Here is a 9417-nt window from a genome sequence, read left to right as displayed (position 1 = left end):
ATTAATTATGATGTAATATGGATATGATGTAAACAGTTTTCTTATGTAAAACATTTTACACACCACTTCACAAGGTACAAGGAAAAACTCATCATAACAATATCTGCTGATAATCCAGCAGAAAACCGACATTCCTCTGCATTAGGTGTGATATGATTGGTATCAATCAAAATTTTGGGGGATTTTCACAAAATTTTCCTGACGCTTGTCATATCTATTGAATTTTTCATCTTGGCCATGATAGCAGAATCAAAAATGCTTTATCGAAGTAGAATTTAATGTCAAGGTCCGCAGTAGAGAACAAGAGCTTCATAAATACGAGAGTAACAGAGACACGAGACTGTATCTTCCGGCCTTGCATCCGGCGCCAAACGAACAGCAACATCTGCTGACAGCTCTGATGATCTGAAATTATCACATGATTATATCAGGGGACGGTTCATGCCTTGATTTGCTGCAGGCTTTGACAGGAGGAAATTTAGACATTATTTATGCATCGCGATCTAAATAAAGTACGGTCAATGAGGAATATTTTATTCCAAAGAAATTTTTCAGCTTGACTGAATATGAATTATGTAAGCCGGTTATTATTTTGATGTAATAAATAGAAGCAATTTTTATTTAAGGTTTATTTAAGAGTACTTTGATAAAAAAGATCAAAACTGGAATTAATGAACCCACATGAGAGGTTGTTGTCTTAATTAATTGCAATTTTTTTTCTTGATTAATGGGAAAATATTAACATTCTCTCCTATCATGGAAAGAAAAAAAAGGTGGTAAAGACTCGACATATGCAAACTATTTACCGAGAAAATTTTGAAAATAATCCTAAAGTATTTCGTCTTACAGCGAATATTTTTTTAAGCTAACCAGCTTCTTCATTTCCGTATGGTTTAATGTCATAAGACATGATTACAACCAAACATTCATTTGTTCAGAGCACCACAAAGCAATTCCAGGTAATTCAAATGCAGTGCGTATATATATAGAGAGGTGCATTCTTCCAAGCCAAGTCACTCTTCCCTGTCTTGACGAGGCTTAAAACAGCTCCCGTATGTCTTCAGTTTCATTGTCTCACCATATGCTGAGTCATCTACTTGAACCATATGCTATATATAGTATACATATTGTGGATGAGAATTAAAAACAATTCCTCAACAATCTTGATGCCGGCACGAGCAGATCTCCTTTGTTCGAAACCGGTCCCAACTTGAGTAATTTTTCGTGTTAAGATTGAAAGATTTTCCTAGATTGAATGACGCTCAATATTTGAAATCGCTCAGAGAATTTACTTATTGCACGAAATTTCCTTGAATTGAATTAACATCTGCAATGCAATTCGGAAAACTTGAATTATTAGTTATTAAAAGACATATTCAATGTCGAGAATATAATAGAATTAGTTCTTTGTCGTGCGTCGGAACTCGGCACCTTCGCGGGTTTCCCTTTCTGTTGCATGGCAACGCTGCCCCAGCGAAGGAAATGCCAGCCATTGCCAGGGTTTTTAGGTGTGCTTTTTTCCTGCCAAATTCGTCAATTCAACAAAAGCCTATGATAAGTTGATGACCTTCATTTGCTTAACGCATATAAAACCAAAAACTAAATTGTTGCACCTCAAACAACAAATGTACTAATATGTATTAAAAACGTAAAATGACCGGTTCTGGCCTGTATTTGTGAGCGGACTTGGCCGTTTTCTCTAGCTGATTTGGCCTTTTTCTCATGCCACCATCTGGCAACCCTGCAGCAAAGGCCAGCCAGACTCCACCCTTGAAAGCGAGTGGGAACATCACATGCAATTGCGAGCTGCTCATCTCAGCCTTGCTTCATACTTCGTCATTACAGGAGCTGGGCAAGGCCTCGGGTGACAGGATGCAATGAAGCTCCATCATTGCTGCTAACAAAGATGTTCCATGCGAGGTAGTATTACATTCGGAATTATTGACTCAGAGACGAAAGACTTTGGAGGGAAAATTTAGACGAAGAAATAATTGATTAAATAGTAATTGTTCGCCGTTTCTTTGTTATACTTCTTGTGCTTCCGATAATGGTTATAAATGCTTCATTCATTATTAATTGGTTACATTGATCTTTGGAATTTTAGAAATTAGTTTTTTTTAAATCCAAGACGTAGCAAAATGTTCGAGAAGTCAAACTTATTTCAGAAAAATTTTATTTTCGTTACAAATATTAGAAGGTTAGAATTTACGCTTTCTTTCAACCATGATATGTATTCAAGTTACTACAAAGCTAACACCCGAGAGATGTTGAAACCTACATCATAAATAACTATTAAATTTATGCCGAATTAAATTTTCACCCGTTGATACTGAACGAATTTCTGCTAAAAGAGCATTCTCCGAGTGAATTAAGAAGAGGATTCCATCCATATACAATTCACCCTACTAAAAACTTATGTATTGCATGCCTGTAAACTTGGCTCATGCGCTGAAATTCTTAAATAACGTAAAATTTACCTGAGGAGTCGCATTAACGACGAACGTTGTTATAACAACGAGAATTCGCTGTCTCTTATCATCCGTGCAATATTACTCACATGCTTTCGTTCGCTAATAATGAAGAATAAGGCGTGATGGGCAAACATAACTTAAAAGCATGTGTTACCTGCATATATATTTTAAACATTTTAAATCTATTTAATCTATTACGTAAACGAAGGTAATTATTTGCTCGTTAATAATGTTCATCGTCACACCTCAGTTTTGTGAAGTTCCAGTTCAAAATGACAGAGAGTTTCAGGTCACTCATTAAAAAAGCATTACATAAACTAATTATTGAAATAGTGACATGAATGACATGACGTACGCATGAATAAAAGTTATAGGGATTTAAAGTAATTTCATTTCCATGCTTAACAGTAAGCAAGTAATTCCAGCAACCTGATGTCTGCTTTGATTACGCCATTTTGGCCGATTATTAACCACGCGGTCGTATTGCCGATTTGAAAAAAAATAAGAATTCACTACGAGTAGCGGGTTTCGAACCCGGAACTCGCTGCTCCATCTTGTTGATGTGAACCACTCGAACACACGAGGCAAATATTGTTCCTTCTGACAGAGATCAGGCTGGTGGGTGCCATTGTAACCACAAGCCTTCAACCGAACAATAATAAAATAATAAAATATGTATTGTTCCTCTCAGTCTTTCCGATCAGTCTTGAAAGATCGAGGTCCCGTCTTGGCTCCCTTTGTATGATGTCTTGTGATGAGTAATGGAAATCAACTTGCAAGTGAACAATTATTATCTTATTAAAAATCAATACAACAGCTGGACATGCATTTGGAAACGTACCGGCCATCAAAAAAAAAAAAACAAGGAAAGGATGGAACTACGTTCGTTAATTCCATAATATTTAGAAACTAGCCTGCAAATTAATAGCATTCCATGCTGTGTAAAGCATTTCGGTCGCCCAACTCTTTTCTGCAACGGGGTAAGTAGATCAACTTGACCCATAGTTTTCAGTACGTATACATCCCTGTATTGAACTGAACTGAGTACGTGTATTCAGAGACTCTAAAATAATAAGAAATAAGTACGTACATATAAAAAAATTTCGCAGGGAATTATTGCAGGCAAATATTCTCTGTCAAGCCAATTTAAATATCATCAGCGTACAGTAATGTCTGCCAGTCTTCATCAACGAACAGTAATGTCTGCCAGTCTTCAGCAGCGAACAGTAAGGTCTGCCAGTCTTCAGCAGCGAACAGTAATGTCTGCCTGTCTTCAGCAGCGAACAGTAATGTCTGCCAGTCTTTATCAACGAACAGTACCCAGTGAAAATTTACAGACGCGGCAGCTTCTGATTTGGATTACCAGAAGCTGGGGCGACTCTAAATTTTGTTAGGGTAATGTCTGCCAGTCTTCAGCAGCGAACAGTAATGTCTGCCAGTCTTCAGCAGCGAACAGTAATGTCTGCCAGTCTTCAGCAGCGGACAGTAATGTCTGCCAGTCTTCTGCCAATGATGATGATAACGATGCTAATGATGATAAAGATTATAATGATGCTAATGATGGTAGAGATGATAATGATGATTATGATGATAATTATGATAATGATGCTTATACTAATATTGATAATGATGATGATATTCATTTCAAGCCTGGCAGCTGACTATGCCGGAAGAAGTATGACGCGCATGCCACGCTACCCTGCGCAGGAAGACCCTTCGTGCCGAGACAATTCGCCATTGAACTTGAGATTAACGGCTAATTGCTCATGGATAATTATGAACGACCGCTGCACTGTCTTCCGTTGTTCTTTTAATGAAACCCATAAGTTTCCACGACCATTAAATCATTACAGATTATCTCTTTCTCAACATATCCTAAGGTATAAACGCACGTGTTATTTTCATGCGAAGCTGAATATACGATATTTGAGCTCGAGTATTCTTTGGTTAAAATTATCATTTCAAAACAGGTTATAGTTTCTTTTAAAAAAATCTCTTAGTTTCTTTTAAAAAATAGTTTCTTTTAAAAACAAGTATTTGATTTGATCGCGATGATAGTCCCTTCCTTCTACATTACTTTTAAAAAAGCAGCCGCTCAGTAGTCGATTGAAATGGTGACTGAAATATTATACTGAATAAGCAAGATAGTGGAATTTATATATTAATTCCTTTAATAATTCGACCTGTTGCTTTGCTTCTCCTAAATACCTGAAACAATATTGGAAGGAAGCAGTCGGGGTGTTTCAACGACTTCACGAGATCCCTAATTACTCATTCTGACTCTTCTCACTCTTTCGTGTGAGTAAAATTACTGAATCGCTAGTTGCTGAAATCTTCACCGAGTCGCATTACTTACAATCCCGCGGTGTTGTACCTCTAATGGTTATGTCATTGTTAAACTATTTTATAATTTTTATGCGTGCCAAGTTATTTGGGAGATGTTCGTTTATTCTTAGATCCATTGTGAATGTGCTAATGTCGAAATATAATAAGTATTAAAAGTAATTTCCAAATTTGGGCCTACATGGACGTGTTGTTGAACGAATTCATCTAAAAATTTAGTGCATTTGAAGACCAGGTTGATGTTTGATAATGACTGTTGAATCAATTAGACGCATCTATATTCAACCCTATCAACGCGTCAAACAACGATGTGAAAACTGCCAGAAAATAGTTAAGACCGCGAATCAACCGATCGGTTAATGAAGTAAGCCTGTGTAAAATCAGTCACATAACTGCGTTAGGTTTTCCGCGTCATGCATGGGCAGAATGGCCCAGTGGGAAAAGTTTAGAGTACCGAAATTGTGGCAGTGAGTTGTGAGTTTGATCCTAGCTTCCTGTGACTGTTTTAATCAAAATCAGCGGGGTGGCCAAGCGGTTAAGCACAGTCGAAATTGGAGCAGCGAGTTGCGTGTTCGAAACCTGCATCAAGCTGTGAAAAAATTCGCCCTTCACAATCGGCGACAGGCCTAACGTTCTATGGTGTCACCGCTATTCAAGACGTGCCAATTCGATTTTCAGTGCGTAAGCAAGAACATATAAACCATGTTAAAGTAAAAGCCAGAGAAGTTTCATCTCCCATACACATCACGTACTCCGGATATGTACCCTCTCGCCCGTAGGACGGATGATGCGTGCACATCAGTGAGATGTGAGCGCCGTATTGTCTCACCCTCACCAAACAGAAGGCGTGGGCCGTGGGCACCGCATGAAAGCAAAGAGTAATTTACATGTGCAAGCGAAAAAACTGCCGATTGCGCAACACCACATATCCATGTACGATGAATTTCTTGAGGCACGACCGTGCATGAGACCAGCCATGAGACAGGCCGCGTTTTTGTCTGAGAAGTGTCTAATGTATATTAGTCATGGATTATCTTTTATCATATACAAGCTAGCCAACTCTGAATAGCTCAATCGATCAAATTACACAAAGGCAAACGACAAACGAATAGTATTGTAAAGAATAATATAATACACTGTTCGTCTTCATTTAATAGCGGTTTCAGCGTTTCTTAGGCCGTAGGCCTGTCGCCGATTCTTAACATCACAGAACATTCACAACATTTTGCGGTCTCGAACTCGCAACGCACTGCTGCAATTCTGCTGTGCTTAACCGCCCGGTTTCCTTGCCGATTCTGACCAGAAACTGGCGCACAGAGCTGTGGGATCGAACCGGCGCCTCTCTGCTCCAATCTTGGTACTCTGAACTTTAACCACTGGGCCACCCTGCCCAGTTAGACCTAAATCAAATTGAGTTAAACCACTAGACGTACAGAACAGCGAGATGTCAATAAATTTGTTGTGAAATTTATTCGAAAAATTAATACTACAAATTGTGTAGAAATGCATAGAATCACATTTAAATCGAGATAACTCGCCAAAAAAAAAATTTAGGTTTGTAGTCAGCTGACTAGATTAATAATATTATTAAATTAGTAATAAATCAAAAGGCATATAGTAAGTCTTCCAAATTTAAGTCTTACGAAAGCCCTCTGATCTATACATTAATTTCAAGCATATCACAATTGCTATCTGATAATTAATCAACAGATCTGTCTAATATTTACCGTGGTTTCTCCTGAATTTAAAGTTTTCTTTCTCGATGTCGAGGTTTGGACTTGACCAATCATAATGCGCGTTCACTTAGATTGTTTACGATGTTCGTCACTCCGCTCAATTCAAAATCTGAGTCAGAAATATTGTCGTGTTTCTACCGCTGATATTTGTTTGGTTTTGTGTTCACATTGCTGTAAAATTTTTAATGATTAATTCGGATAAAAAATTATTTATCATAAATGTGGAATGTTCTGTCTTTGCAGCTCTAATATCAAATCTAATGCCAAATTTGTTTTTTAAACATCGAAACTTATTGTGTGCAGTCACAATGCAGATTGCACCAGACAGTGCAGTCACTGGAGACTGGAGTGCAGCAATGACTGATGACGATGACGATGAGTGATGTTATTAAAACGGATTTTTCGTGTGTCATATAATTTTTCAAATCCAATATCATATCAATTTTATTTATAAAAATTTCGTTACTGGTAGCTATTCTCAATAGCTAGATCTAGTTATATCCTGATAAGCTGATCAGACTGATCTTAATCCATTACCTATCCATCAAGCACAAGCAGTAGCCAGTAAGCACTCTTAGTCTTAGGCTATGGCTCAAAATCAAATACCTACTGAAATATGCTCTATTAGTTACGTCTTAACTTAACTGGCTAAGTAGCGTCACTATTCACAGTAATTCACTGAGTAGTAGTGTAGTACTCGGTAGTGTGGGCAGGGCAGGGTGGCCCAGTGGTTACAGTTCAGAACTTCAGATTACCAAGATTGGCGCAGAGAGGGGCGGGTTCGATCCCAGCTCTGTGCGCCAGTTTCTGGTCAGAATCGGCAAGGAGGCCGGGTGGTTAAGCACAGCAGAATTGAATTGGTGAGTTGTGAGTTTGAGACCGCAACAAGCTGTGGATGTTCTGCGATGTTAAGAATCGGCAACAGGCCTATGGCCTAATAAACGCTGAAACCGCTATTATTATTATTATTATTATTAGTAGCCTAGTAGGTACTAGGTCTAGGTACTCACTAGTCACTAGTGCCCCGTCACCGTGGCCCGTGCCCAGCACCATTTAAGAAAAATCCAAAGTGATTTCAGACCTATTCTCTATCTCAAATATGGTGGTAAACTGGTAATAGGGTATTATTGCAGATTAACTACATCCAAAAAAAAGGGTGTTTTTTTTAATTATATGTTTTTTGGGGTGTAGATTACGAATCTGAAATCCATTTTTGGCGGTCGGCATCGGAAAACCGATTTTTTGCAATAATACCTAAATGGATTTCAGATTCGTAATCTACACCCCAAAAAACATATAATTAAAAAAAAAACACCCTTTTTTTTGGATGTAGTTAATCTGCAATAATACCGGTAATAGTATTGCTCCCATTTGACTTGTAAATCAGAAATATAAATAAAGGCTTATACTTATAGAGCTTCAACTTACCTAGTAGGCTAGTAGCTACAACTTTGGTTTTTGCACTACTACGCTAGACTCAGCTAGAGCAGGATTGGAATTTTCCTACTTAATTCTGAAATCTTGCAGCTCCAATGTGATGAATTTTTATTACATTTGGAATCTCATTGCCTGATTGTGCAATTTTGTTAACAATTACGTAGGAGGTAGGATAAACTCATCATATTCCAACATTGTGGGTAATTTGGACACTTTTCAACTTATTCCTTTACATTAAGCTTTGTCTTAGTTCCACCGCTTCTGCGCATGAGTAGATGGTTGAAAATTGAAATAGTGATGTCATGCTATTGCGCGCAATATATTTCAGCAAAACATAGTCACTAGGTCTGGTGGGAAAATTTCAAGATCCTCAGAGCAAAAGTCTATGTCACCCAGTGAGAACATAGAAAAATGTGTGAAAGTTGATAGTTGACCTTGCTCTACCAAATAGTGATAAACTGTTTGTGTAGAAAGAATACCTATTATGGTTTGAGAATTTTAAATAAGTCTGTGAATACTGAATATATCAGGAATCCTTTAAGTATACTTGTATTTTCTGATTTTAAGTGGTAAATAAATTGATAGATGATTATGTTAAGAGATGATTTTAGACACATAAAAACTAATTCAGACACAGCTGGGAATTAGACACACACAGCTCGTTCCAATCTGTGTCGTATTCCGAGGCAGCTCACACAGGGTCCCGGTATCGGAATTCTAACACAGGGCGTCGGAATTACGAATTACGATTTTGAAGCGCTGTTGGAATTGGTCTCATGATATGCCGCATTTAGTCACACACGTGTCAGAATTCAGTGATTTTGTAGATTTGAATTCCAAAGGCTTTTCAATAAATATGGTAACAGTTTGTGATGTTTCATCATTGCTGGCGCATAGTGTGGTGTTTTGAGAGTGACATAAACCAATCAGAAATCGAGTTGCGCATACGGTGATCTATTTATAGCCATTTATTTCTTGCTATGTCCTTAAGGTGTCAGAATATGGAGTGTTTACCCTAATTCATCTGGCAGAAATCTTGCGGTTCCAAAAATCGCAGGAAAGCTCTAGTTGCAGCCCTAAAAGTAGAGGTTTTCCATGCTTGGTTCTGGCAGCTCACAGCTGGAGTGCTGGTAATTGGTGGAAAAGCTTATTAAGTTTCTAATTGTAACTTGCCAAACTGTCAATTTTAGCAGAAGCCACTCATGAATTGGACAATAATGCCCATGAATTTGTCCCGGATTTGGATCACAGAGAGACAGGAACCAGAATTTTTTGAGAAGCAATAGACAAGAGTGAAGAGTCTGACTAGAATTCTTTCAAAGTAAAGCAAATTTTTTGGTAGAAATGTTCTACTTTTCCTAAATGTTTTAGATAATTGTTTGTTAATTAGTTTGATTGAGAAATGGGCTTCTCTGTGACCAATGCAATGG

This window comes from Hyalella azteca, unplaced genomic scaffold, assembly GCF_000764305.2.
Source record: "Hyalella azteca isolate HAZT.00-mixed unplaced genomic scaffold, Hazt_2.0.2 contig9352, whole genome shotgun sequence".
NCBI lineage: Eukaryota > Metazoa > Arthropoda > Malacostraca > Amphipoda > Hyalellidae > Hyalella > Hyalella azteca.
This window is presented reverse-complemented; position numbering follows the sequence as displayed.